The sequence below is a fragment of the Prionailurus bengalensis genome, chromosome E4 (genome assembly GCF_016509475.1).
Source record: "Prionailurus bengalensis isolate Pbe53 chromosome E4, Fcat_Pben_1.1_paternal_pri, whole genome shotgun sequence".
In the NCBI taxonomy this organism is placed as follows: Eukaryota; Metazoa; Chordata; class Mammalia; order Carnivora; family Felidae; genus Prionailurus; species Prionailurus bengalensis.
Window position 1 is genome coordinate 37,276,843 of NC_057360.1, and position 12,794 is coordinate 37,289,636.

The window sequence follows — 12,794 nt, forward strand, 5'->3', positions numbered from 1 at the left end:
CTAATATGTCGACTTATGGCCAAGGCTTTTCTTTTTCCTGAAATGGTCCATAGATTGGAATTTCACATATTGTTACTTCCATTAACTACGCCTCTGTTGCTTCACTTATAAACACCAGGTCAAATTTCTTTCAAGAGGCACATGGATTTAAAAATAATTGTAAAATAATCTGAGAGCTAAATCTTTTAAGGTTTTAATGATAACTTTCCCCTGATACTCTAGAGTTATCTCGTTGTCCGTGCCTGTAGCACAATGTTACGTGTACGTCGTTTTTAGCAAATCTTTCTGAAAGGAACAGCTCTTTTTCACAGGAATGCCTTTCTTTTTGCATTCATATGTAATCAGTTTATAAAATTTAATTTTTATTGCATAATTACAATGATTGGTGTAGCTGGAATAAACAGATATTTGAACAAATACAGGTCTGGAAAACATATTTCAACTCATAGGAGCACACGTGAAGGCAAACTGGAGTTCGTTACCTTCAGGTTGGGCTTGTCTTAGGCATCAGTTAGGATTCTTTTAGTAGCAGAGAGAATGGAGGTTTTCAATGATTTCTGTGAATAGTTACGTGGCGATTATGATAAGAAACCTGCTTTACTTTTGTATTAACAGAATTTATTAACTATTTCCTGCCTGCATTTCCCTGAACGAGGGCCAATCTTGAATTACTGAGAAAGGATAATTCAGATGGAGTGAGATTACTAGAGAGGAATTAGGTAGGAAGGATTTTGTGACAAAGATAATCCTTCCTGTGGCATAGGAAACTACAATGTCTCCTAAAAGCTTGAAGAGACAGATATGACTGTCATAATCTGAACAACATACTTAATGAAATTCTCACCAGCAACGTCTTCCCGCGTCCACAATGACACGTGCCTGGCCCAGTTTTATTCCTTTCCCGTGTGCTTAATTTTTTTTCATTAGAATCAGTTTGCAGAAATAATATCATATGAATCTGCATGTATCTTAAGTCATCTTAGAGGACATTATACTTTCAGACATCTGCTTAGAACCGAAAATATATATTATGTGAAATGCAAAAGATACTTAACATCACTTCCTGCCCCTACCACCAGGAAATGTACATCTGTGATTCACACTGGGACTAATTGTACTACTAACAAATTCAATCACTTGTAACTCAGCAATACCTTGATTAAATTTCAGTCTGACAAGGGTGCCTGGGTTAAATTGGTTGGTTAAGCATTGGACTCTTGATTTCAAGTCGGGTCATGATTTCATAGTCATGGGAATGAGCCCTGGGTTGGGCTCCACACTGAGCTTGGAGCCTGCTTAAGATTCTCTCCCTCCGTCTCCCTCTGCCCCTCCCCCACTAGTGTGCATATGCACGCTAGCTCTCAAAAAATAAAAACAAAAAAAGTTTTAGTCTGACAAAGTTCTCATACTCCTATCAGAATCCTGCATGTAATGTCAGATAACAGTCATGACAATTTTCAGTAACCTAGATCTTCAATGGAACAAAAGAATCACCTGTTGGTAGTTGCTGCTAATAAAATAATATTGTTAGACCCCCTTCTAAATGTCTGTTATGCTCAGTAAGCACATCAATGGCAGAAAATTTTAATCATGTTTTCTTTGTGATCAAAACACACAATTTTTAATTTCATGGTGGAAGTTTTTTCTTCTTTTATTTACTGGAAATGTCTCCGCTGGGCACAAAAATATAGACAGGACATTGCATAATCTCTACTGACGAAAAGATGCAAAGTGGAATATCCGAGAGTGTCTACTGAGGAGATAAAGACTTAGGGCATAACTCAAAGTAGGGAGTTAGAATGGATTCTGTTTTCTCTTGACCCACAAGGGATTACCCTCCTAATGAAAAGGAGGGATGGAAAAAACCACCTATAACAGAGAAAAATGGAAAGGAAGTTACTTTTCCATTTTGGGCTCTAGGTGAAAAGAAAGAAACAAGTAAAAATGTGTGGGTTTGAAATTATATTACCAGGGTGTTCTGTAGAGATAAAGCCATCCTGAACAGAAGCTGACAATCTAAACTGCAAAAGAAATGAGAAGGTGAAGTCAAGGAGAAGTGGGCAGTATAGTGGTAGATAGAGTCAGATGCCTGGCAATGGAATTTAAACTTTATCATGCAAGCAATGGGTTATTTTTTATCATATTTATTTACCGTATTATTATTATATTATTACTACATGTTATTAACTTACTATAACTGAGTTATTCCCTTTTTTAAAGCAAAGCTAATTCCTGATATGTCTATTTATTGATAAAATTTACACTTTAACGATAATCCTATTTTGAAAAAATCTATCTGCTAATGACCGGATTTTGAGTTGTGCTTTTAAGGTTTTGTAGCATTGAGGTATCAGTGGACAAGCATTTCTTTTTGTATTCACTAATAAAATACAACTATGTTTCAAAACTGGGTCTAATAGTTTACAATTTATAATGCATATTTCCATACATTAGCTCATTTGATTCTCACAGTAGCACTGGCCACAGGTATTGTTATCACACATCACGTTGACTTTACCAATAGAGAGGCCAAAGCTTCTATCAAATAAGCAAGACTAATGGTTGAGAAACTTTGGCTCAGAAAATATGAATAACAGGCCCAAGGTCAGAGTTCCTAAGTGGAAGGACCGAACTGATCTCAAGGTCAATCATCTTCCTGCTGCACAGTGCTCTTTCTATTCTCAGAAAAACTTTCCTTCCATATTTCATTTTTCTTGATGAAAAATATAAACAGAAAATAAGGAATGTCTTTCTATGCTCAGAAAAACTTTCTTTCCATATTTCATTTTTCTTGATGAAAAATATAAACAGAAAATAAGGAATATCTGTTGGCTTTTCCCTCTGTATAAAAAACTATTAAAATACAAATCAATTAAAATGCTAGATGCTCAAACAGTTGATAATAAAAATATCAAAACAAGGTGAGATTTGGCTTAACCAAGGTCTTGCTTGTTAAACATTCCCCTTCAGGAATGCTTTTTTTTTCTAATTTAATTTATTTATCTATTTTTAATTTAATTTTTTTTATTTATGAGAGAGAGAGAGAGCACGAGTGGGGGAGAGGGAGCAGAGGGAGAGAGAAAATTTTAAGCAGCCTCCATGCTCAGGGCAGAGCCTGACATGAGGCTTAATCCCATGATGCTGGGATCATAAACTGCACCAAAATCAAGAATCTGATGCCTGAAAAATTGACCCACCCAGGCATCCCAGGAATGCTCATTTTAAGCAACTAGACTTCTTCCTATTCTGTTTATTTGGGACCACCTGCTCTGGTCTTATGGTTTATTATATTCTTTTTTTTTTCTTTTATACTTACAAATTAAACCAAATAACAGAATTTTCTTTAATTGGAGTGGTATAAATCATTTGGGGTTTCTATGTTAATGGAATATTAACATTGTTGATTTTTATGAGTGACCATATAAGAAACACAATTTACTGATACTATTACTTATTATTTATATTATACTATATTATTTTATTTTATTTTATTTTATTTTATTTTATTTTATTAGTGAATATTATTTTCAAAGATAGATTAAGTACCTAGCTAAACATTTTTATAAAAATTCCAAGGACTGGAAGCAATTAGGCTTTTCAGATGAAGTACAGAAATGGATATATCACTCATAGTAACTTTGTGAAAAGGAAGTGTAAAATCAGTATAGTACATATTTAGGTCACAGTTCTTTGATGACTTTTTCTAAATACTTTCATACTTATTTTTTATTAGTGAAAAATGAAAAAATATTAAAAATGACAAAATCTTAAAAACAAAATCTGTGCCCTTCGGAAAAGTTTCAAATGTTGAATTAAAGTGAAGGATTACAGTGAAATGCCTCTTATTTTTACTTGCACTTAACCTGGAAAAGATTTAATATCAAACATTTTGAATAGCGGTAATTATAAATTTAGCAAGTCTTCAGTATATATACATATTTTTTTGTTTTTTCTTATTTGACGTTTCATTTCTACTCAGACTTCCTCTTATTATCCATTGTATCATCGCCTCGGCATATTTCAACTAATCATATGATCCTTCTCTCTTTTGCCCATTTCGGTTTAGCCCCTGAATCTGATTAATAATGAAAAGTAGATTAGCCCCTGGTTTCCTGAAGGCCTGGGGCTTCCAGGTATTTCAAAGCTGTCAACTTCAATCGTTAAGCAAAACTCTAAGACTTAGCCTGGGTGCTTCTACAAAGCACAATATTATGCCATGTTAAATGGTTCCCCATTTCTAGTGAAGCTCATGCTACTTCTCAACATGAATTCTCTGGGAAATCTGGATAGTTCTAGTCTGAGGAAGTTCTGAGATTGTGTAATTGTCTCCCTTCCCCACTAGCTCTCTCTTCTACCACATACTGGTATAGTAAGTTTCACTGGAGTATGTGGGTGTTTATTCAAACAGATTAAAGATAAAATAACCATGTTGTTCTGATAGGTAGGCATGAGCATCTTTGGAGTTTCTTTTACTCCATCCCATTACTCTTAGTGGATGTTTTCTTAAAAAAATTTTTTTAATGCTTGTTTATTTATTTAATTTTTTTTGAGAGAAAGAGAGAGAGACTGAGAAAGACAGAAAGAATAGGCATGGGAGGGGCAGAGAGAGAGGGAAACACAGAATCCAAAGCAGATTCCAGCCTCTGAGCTGTCAGCACAGAGCCCAATGCGGGGCTCGAACCCACAAACCCCAAGATCCTTAAATGAACCAAAGTCGGATGCTTAACTGACTGAGCTACCCAGATGCCCCTCATAGTTGAATGTCTTGAAATACTTCTTTCACATACCTTGGACACCAACATTTTTAATTTTTTTTCTACTTCTGGATGCTCCCATTCAGTCTCTTTTTCTTTATTTGGCTTCTTATTTTCCTTCCTTCCTTCCTTCCTTCCTTCTTTCCTTCCTTCCTTCCTTCCTTCCTTGTCTCTCTCTCTTTTTCTTTCCTTCCTTGTCTTTCTTTCTTTCTTTCTTTCTTTCTTTCTTTCTTTCTTTCTTTCCCTTCCTTCCTTCCTTCCTTGTCTTTCTTTCTTTCTTTCTTTCTTTCCCTTCCTTCCTTCCTCTCTCCCTCCTTCCCTCTGTTTCTCTCTCTCTCTCCCCCTCCCTCTGTCCCGGCCTCCTTCCCTCCCTCTCTCCCTCCCCCTCTCCCCTTCTTCCTTCCTTTCTTTCAAATGTTGCAGTTACCCAGGATTCAGTTTTTGGACCATTTCCCTTTTTTATTTATATTCACTCCCTGGGTGATCTTATCCTGGCTGATGGGATTAAATGCCATCTATATGCTGAGCACTCACAAATTAAATTCCTACTTTTCACCCTTCCTCTGAATGTCAGCCTCATATTGACTTAGGTGCTTAAAAGTATTTTGGACTTTACATGCCCTATCAGAGTTCCTGAACCCCAACAAGTCTGCTTCTCCTATATTTTTCCTTATTTAAAAAAATGATAGTTCCATTCAATATTTGCTCAAAGCAGAGTCTTTCTTTCTCTTATTCCCCATATCCAATCTTTCAATACATCTGTTGACTCTCCCTTCAAAATAAATTCCGAATCTGACCTCTTTCCATCTCCCCACTAATGCTCTGGTCAAAGCCACATCATTTCCTGAGTAGATGATTTGTCACAGTCTACTAAGTGTTCTTCTATTTTTATTCTTGACCCCACATAAATGTGTTTTCAATATAGCAGTGAGAATAATCCTATTAAAACAGTGAGGACAATCTCATTCCTCTGTTCAAGGCCTTATAATGACTCTCCAGTGCATTTAGGGTTAAAATCAGATTCTTATCAAGGCATCTAAAGGTTTCCACCATTCATTCCACTTGAGTTCCTCTGACCTCCCTGCTCCTGCGTGCCACGTGCTGCTGCCTCAAAACCCATATACTTGTTTTTCATTGCTAAGGGTTAGCAATGCTACTCTTAGGTATCCACATGGCTTGCTTCTTCATCTTCATGTTCTGATTCAGAGATGACTTCTTTGAACAGCCGATCTAAATTTACAGACTCATCCTCTCTCTCCTACCCAGATACTCACTACCTTATTTATTTTACTCCGTAACCATACTCTACCTCTTTCCATTAGAATACTATATTCCACTAAGGCATAGATTTTGCCTATTTAATTCATTCCCTTATGAGAGTTATCTGGAACAGTCCCCGGTAAATGTTCAGATATTGTCGCATGAGCAGATGAATATGAGGCTACCAGGGAGAGTATGATCCCTGAAACTAATCTATCTGGTAATAAATGTGAATGTGTGTGTAAGAGGTCTGTGGAGATCTGTTTCTTACAGTACATTCACCACCATGTTACCTCTTTTCTCTCCTTCCTGTACATATTAATCAAATGTATACTTAAAGCTTAATGAAGCAGAAAAGAGGGAAGAAAAGAAAGAAGGAATTGAGGAAAAGAAGAAGAGAAAGAGCAATCAATTATTTTTAATCGACTAGTTGGTTTCTACTACCGGGAGAAAAAGCACGTTTAAAAATTTTTCTGTATAACTTATTCTTTGCAAAGAAGTTCAATTAGGTTTAAACAATACTACAATACATTCCAAAATTATTGGGCAAGTCATTAAGTGAGTATATCTTAATTTCCATGCCCTCACATTCTAGCTGGTATTATGCATTGTCACTAACAAACCACATGAAACTAGTTAAGAGCATGGGTTCGGGAGTCAGCCATTTCTCTATCTGAGCCTGTTTCTTCATCTGTAAAATGAGAGATAAACTCATATGACTCTTAAAAGGTCAAGTTAGGACCAGGATTTGACATTTAGTGTGACTCTTAATATTCTTCCTCCTTAACATTTTATCTTACTCTTAAGAGACTTAAGAACTTAAAAAATACTCATGGATTTGCATGGAAAAGCCTGAGTATTCTACAGGTAAGTCGGATTGTTTGGAGGTGGCTGGAGGAGGGCAGTATATCCAAACATTTTGTAAGCTTCCACCATCAACAGCCACTGTAGTTGTCTTCTCTACCTTTCACCACCCTCACCAAAATGAAGAAAGCTGCAGGTAAAAGCTTGAGATGGAGTCGGAAAATGAGTAGCTTCCACACTAGTACTTTGAGGTAAAGTGGGATTGAGACACCTCATGTTGAACCATTGTTAAAGTATTGACGAGGCTGTCCTTGGTGGCCCCAAGTCCTTGGCTGGGGTAACAATTGCTCCTGGGAGACTTAGGACGTCATAAGATTGGAGAGAAGAGGGTGTTTCCCAGCTTGTCTTATAGAGAACCAACACTGATTTGCACACCATCTGCCCATAACCTCCCTCACTAGAAGCTTCTGTCAGAGAGATGTGGAGGCGGGAGGGTGTTCCTCTTTCCTTTCACCTTCCCCGAGGCTGCACTTTTATGACCTTTTCTTTTAATCTTCTAGGACTGTCCCAAATGTTCCTTTAGCCTTGTTTCCCCTTTGTAGGTACATGAGAGGAAAAGAAGAAACCCCCATGGACCCACTCACGAGGGACCCTGGAGAATGCCAGAAACCTCAATAAAAGGGGGGTATCAAAGAGAAAGGGCCAAGTACCAAACCTAGAGAAAGAGCTGCCTAGTGCACTTTTTTCACCCGGACAGGTTCTGTCCCCATGCACTCTTTCCGTATTCTGGGACACTCTCAGCTCTGAGACTCTGGCTCCAAAGATGTCATCTCCCCTTGGCCAAAGAAGCACCTGACTGCAGTAGACATAAGAGGGTATTACCACGGGAGAGTTCAAAGATATTAGGGAGCCGACAAGAACCAACTGAAACCCAAGAAGAGCTCAGAGAAAGAAGGGTGGTTGGAAGAACCACGTGGAGCAGAAGCTGCACACCCACGCAGAAGGAAATGGATCATGGTGGGAAAAGGAGAAAGAAAGTGGCCTCATGTTGCAGAGTGGAACTGAGGCATGTGATGAAATGTGAGTGGCTGAGCTCATCTGCATGAAACGGGTTCCCATTCTCTTCAAATGTACGCAACATTCAATTCTCAGTGTGTGGCCACCATGTACCTTTCAAGTCAAAGTAGACATAAAATACTTGCATTACTATTTAGAACTGATGTATATTTATGTACGTTGGATATACATACCCAAAATGAAACTGAGGACTGGCCAACAGCATGCGCGAAAAAATGTCCAGACTCTAGAACTTCCTTGTGCAAGATGCCAGCTACTTGTCACACCTGCCTATTGAGATCTTAAAGTGTGACTCTACCCCCAAATGAGATATGCTACAAATGTAGCTACATACTGGATTTTGAAAATTTGATATGCATCAAAGAATGTAAATATCTCATTTTTTATCAATTGCGTGTCGAAATAGTATCTTGAATGGGCCAAGTGAAATAAAATGCATAAGAACTAATTTCATCCATTCTTTTTTACTTCTTTGAATGTGACTGCTAGAGAGTTTAAAACTACATAGGTGGCTCATAATTTATTTGTATTGGGCAGTGCTGCTCTTGAGCCTAATTCTGCCATTTATTTGCTGTGTATCCTTGGGGATACACAGTTAACATCCTTGGGGATGCAAAGTTAACTTCTCTGTACCTCCAATTCTTCAACAGTAAAGTGATTGAGTTATGAAGATGAAATGAATAGGTATCTGAAAAGTATTTGGAAGAATATCTGGGATATAGATAATTTAGGCATCCATCTATCTTTCTATCTACCTATCTAACTACCTATCATCGATCATCACATATTGGCTGTTAACTTTGTCACCTAAAATAAAGGTGTATTTGTATGTGCAGCACAGGATGTGACAGAAGCATTAAATAATACAAAGTGCTTTTATCATAGTTTTATTTCTGGTTTTCTCTCCCTCTCTCATTCTCTCTCTCTTTTTCTTCTTTAATTTTCCTTTTTGTCTGTCTCCATCTTCTTTTTTGTTAGCGTTTCAGTGAACTACAATTACAAATTAGACATGAATCCTAAGGAAAGAGTTGAATGGGGGTGCATTTCTGTATTTCCTGCTATTATAGCTATGAAAAACATCTCAAGTGTTTTACTGACAGTTGGAGTAATCATCATTTAATCATTTTTCAAAATAGTTTCCAGTCTTTTAAAACTGTGAGCTCCCATAACGCATTCTTGCTTTGTGACTATCGTGATGGGAAACACAATGGAAGGTCCATCAAGGAGGGCGGATATTTTAGTATAAACAAACAAATGTTTTTGGTTGTTTACTGTAAATAAGAAGAAATTACACTGGAATTAGTAAGTTGTTTAATTAGAATCTTCATATTATTTGTGTGATTGCTTTAGCTAGTTTCGTCTCTTAAACTACTTTTAATTTGCTTAGAAGTGAACCTAAAACCCACAACATGTGAACACTTCTAAAGACAGGGAAAATCCAAAAGCTGTGGTGGGATTGGAGAAGTGTGATTAAAAAGGAAAAGAGGAAATAGGAAAATTGTGCTTGGTGTAGTTTAAGGGACTCGATAGGATATCAAGAATATGATATGTTATTCAAGAATTGCTTTCACAAATAGAAATCTATCCACATAACCCTGGGATATATAAACAAGAGTAGAATAGTAGGAGAATTCCTCTTTTATGTGATATGTATTATTGCTCCAGTGCTTTTTAGGGGAATGATTTTAAGTTTTGGCTCCATAATTTAAAATGAATGTGATGGATATAGAGAGAACAGCAAACATGATCAAAAGATTAGAAAACGAAGTATCAGAGAACCGAGTATTTTACCACAGAGTTTTTAACCCTTAAAAAAATAACACAGAGTTTTCAAACTGGAAGAAGGATAAGTGACAATTTACCAAAATTGGAAATGACCGATGAGACTGGGGCATTAAGGGTAACACACAGATACAGGCGTTATCGTGTGATAATCTCAATCAAATCTCTGCCTGAGAATCTACCAGAGTACTTTCAGCCTTGTGCTGCTTTAATTGATGTCATTTTGGGGGGAAATTTTTAAGGAAGGGGGATATAGATCTCCTTCTTCTGCATGCTTGCAATACCTTATGCACCTCTTAAAAATGGTTCTCAGCTCTCTGCATCAAGATTTTCAACTTATGTGCGGGTATCCTCAGATCTCCAAGGACAGGGGACTCAAGACTTCGTTGTCTATACCACCTCAGAACCTGGCAATGTCTTTGCCATATAGCAGTAGGTACTTAACACATACTTGTTGCCTCAATGCATGAATAAACATAGGAAAATTTGACTTTCTTGAAAGGATACTTTAGAATAATTTAATGTAATTATTTTGTTGACATAAGGGCCAGTATCAAATGGTTCATCAATTATTCTTGATTGTAAGACTGAAGGTGAGATGGGATGGTGGTGCATTGCTATAGGAGTTTTAGAATCAGACAGCTGTGTCTAGCTTGGGCAAGTTGCCTAACCTTTCTGAAGCTCATCTTCTTGTTTGTAAAATAGGAACAGTAATACTTAATGCCCTGCAGGGCATTAAGGTTGTAAATTTAATGCAATGATGTACAAAAAGTAAAGCTAGGGGTCTATCACAATGCAAGCACTACATTCATTCATTCATTTGACAACTATCTATGACTACACGATAAGCACTATTCTAGATGTTAAGAATGTAACAGTGAACAGGATCGTTGTCAATATAAGACTGTATAGTTTTAAGTAAGATTACTAGCCTATAAATGATGCTCTGTCTCCCATTTCTGGAAGCCAATTCCCAGGGCTGCTGCTATGGACCAGTAAACACCTATCTAATGTAGAGTATTGGAAATGTAGATGATCCTGTCTACCAATCTACAAGCTGAAGCATTCATAAAAACAGTGTAGTCTCAAGACTGAATTAGGGATTTGGGTCCATGCTTTAGAACTCTCCCCGTTGGCCCGAGCTTCCAGTGTTCAGGAAAGCTCAGCTGACTCGAGTTTCTAGACTGTTCTGCCCGAAATTACTAGCATTAGGATTGGCCAAAAAAATATACCTTAGCCCTTTCTGCAATCTATTGCTTTTTAGAATTTAGCTTTATTAAGGAAAGCTAAATATTTAATCAGAAGAAAGCAGATTTCCTGATTGCAGTTTATGCATCAGTGGTTTTGCGTTCACACACCTAGGTCCTTTGCAACTTCTGGGCCTGTTGCCAGAATGGACTTTAATTTCCTTTTACCTTCATTGTGTTTCTCTTCTCTCTACTGTGATCTCAATAGGAACAGGGAGACAAACCGAAGCCCATGATACCCCTCATCACTCAATCTGGAAAATTCAGTATGCCCAAATCCAAAAACTAAGCTCTGAAAGAAGCCAAGGAGTCCTCGAAACCAGCAAGTCAGAGCAGCAGATCCAAAGGCAAGATTATTGTATTCTTAGTTTCTTTTTATATCCCTCTTATTCATATGAGTCTATCTGGTGGGATATTTCTGAGATTATTTTCTCTGACAGAGGTTTTACTTTCTTAATTTAGGAAAAAGAAGAGCTGGAGAAAAAAAAATAACATGGAGGAGCGAGAGAGAGTTAACATTGAAAAATATATGATCACAGCACCTGGATGGCTCAGTCAGTTAAGCCTCGGACTTCAGCTCATGACCTTCACAACGTCATGATCTTGTGGTTTATGAGTTCCAGCCCTGCGTTGGGCTGTGTGCTGACAGCTTGGAGCCTGGAGTCTGCTTCAGATTCTGTGTCTCCCTCTCTCTCTCTGCTCCTCTCCCGCTCATGCTCTGTCTCTCTCTCTTTCACAAAATATAAACATTAAACTTAAAAAAAATTAAAAAATATATATGATCAAAAACAGATTCTAGTGCTTTAGCTCAATTAGAAAATTTTGTTTGATAACTTTGAAAGACTATTGAAGTCTAAATTTAATAGAAAAATTAATTTTATTGGAGAGATTTGTGTCTACAATTTAGTGGTTTCATTGGATGTGTAATACAGAACTACAGCATGCCACAAGGTGAGCATTAACAGATTTTTCTTTTGGTCTCTCCTCCAAGAATTCAACTAATTCTTGTTTCATTTTATTCCTTCCTTCCTTCCTTCCTCCCTCCCTCTTTCTTTCTTTCTTTCTTTCTTTCTTTCTTTCTTTCCTTCTTTCTGTCTTTCCTTCTTTCTTTCTTTTTCTTTCCCTCCTCCTCCTCCTCCTCCTCCTCCTCCTGATTCAGATTCAGATTCAGACCCAGGCTGGGAGAATGATCCTAGGAGTCTCAGCTGGTCTGGGATTGCAAATGACCTGGGGAGGTTCTTCTTCCCTCCCTCCTTCCTCTTTTCTTTCTTTCTTTCTTTCTTTCTTTCTTTCTTCTTTCTTTCTTTCTTTCAAGTTTATTTATCTATTTTGAGAGAGAGAGAGAATGAGCAGGGATGGGGTAGAAAAAGATGAGGGAGAGAGAGAATCCAAAGCAGGCTCCCCACTGTCAGCATAGAGCCCATTGCAGGGCTCCAACTCACAAACTGTAAGATCAAGACCTGAGCCAAAACCAAGAGTGGGATGCTCAACCGACTGAGCCACCCAGGACCCCTGAGGAGGTTCTCTTATTCAAGAAAATCAGGTTGATTTTAAGACCAAATGAGTGTTTGAACTCAATCTTTCCTCAAGTTGGCTTTAGATTATTACTAAGAAATTTTGGTGTAATTGCAATGTTAGACCATCCTTTGACAATTCTCATCTGAATTTTTAGGCAGGATAATGTTTCTCTCTCAGAAGTCTTTGGTCTTAAAAAATGTCTTTGTGCTTGGGGTTAACATTAGGTTAAAGATATGCTAACATTACAGCTGACATCTGACAGATGGAAAGATACTCTCAAATGGAAGGCACAGAGGGAAGGAAGTCAACTACTGCATATTATTGCCAGTCACTCTGCTAGAAACATTGTGTA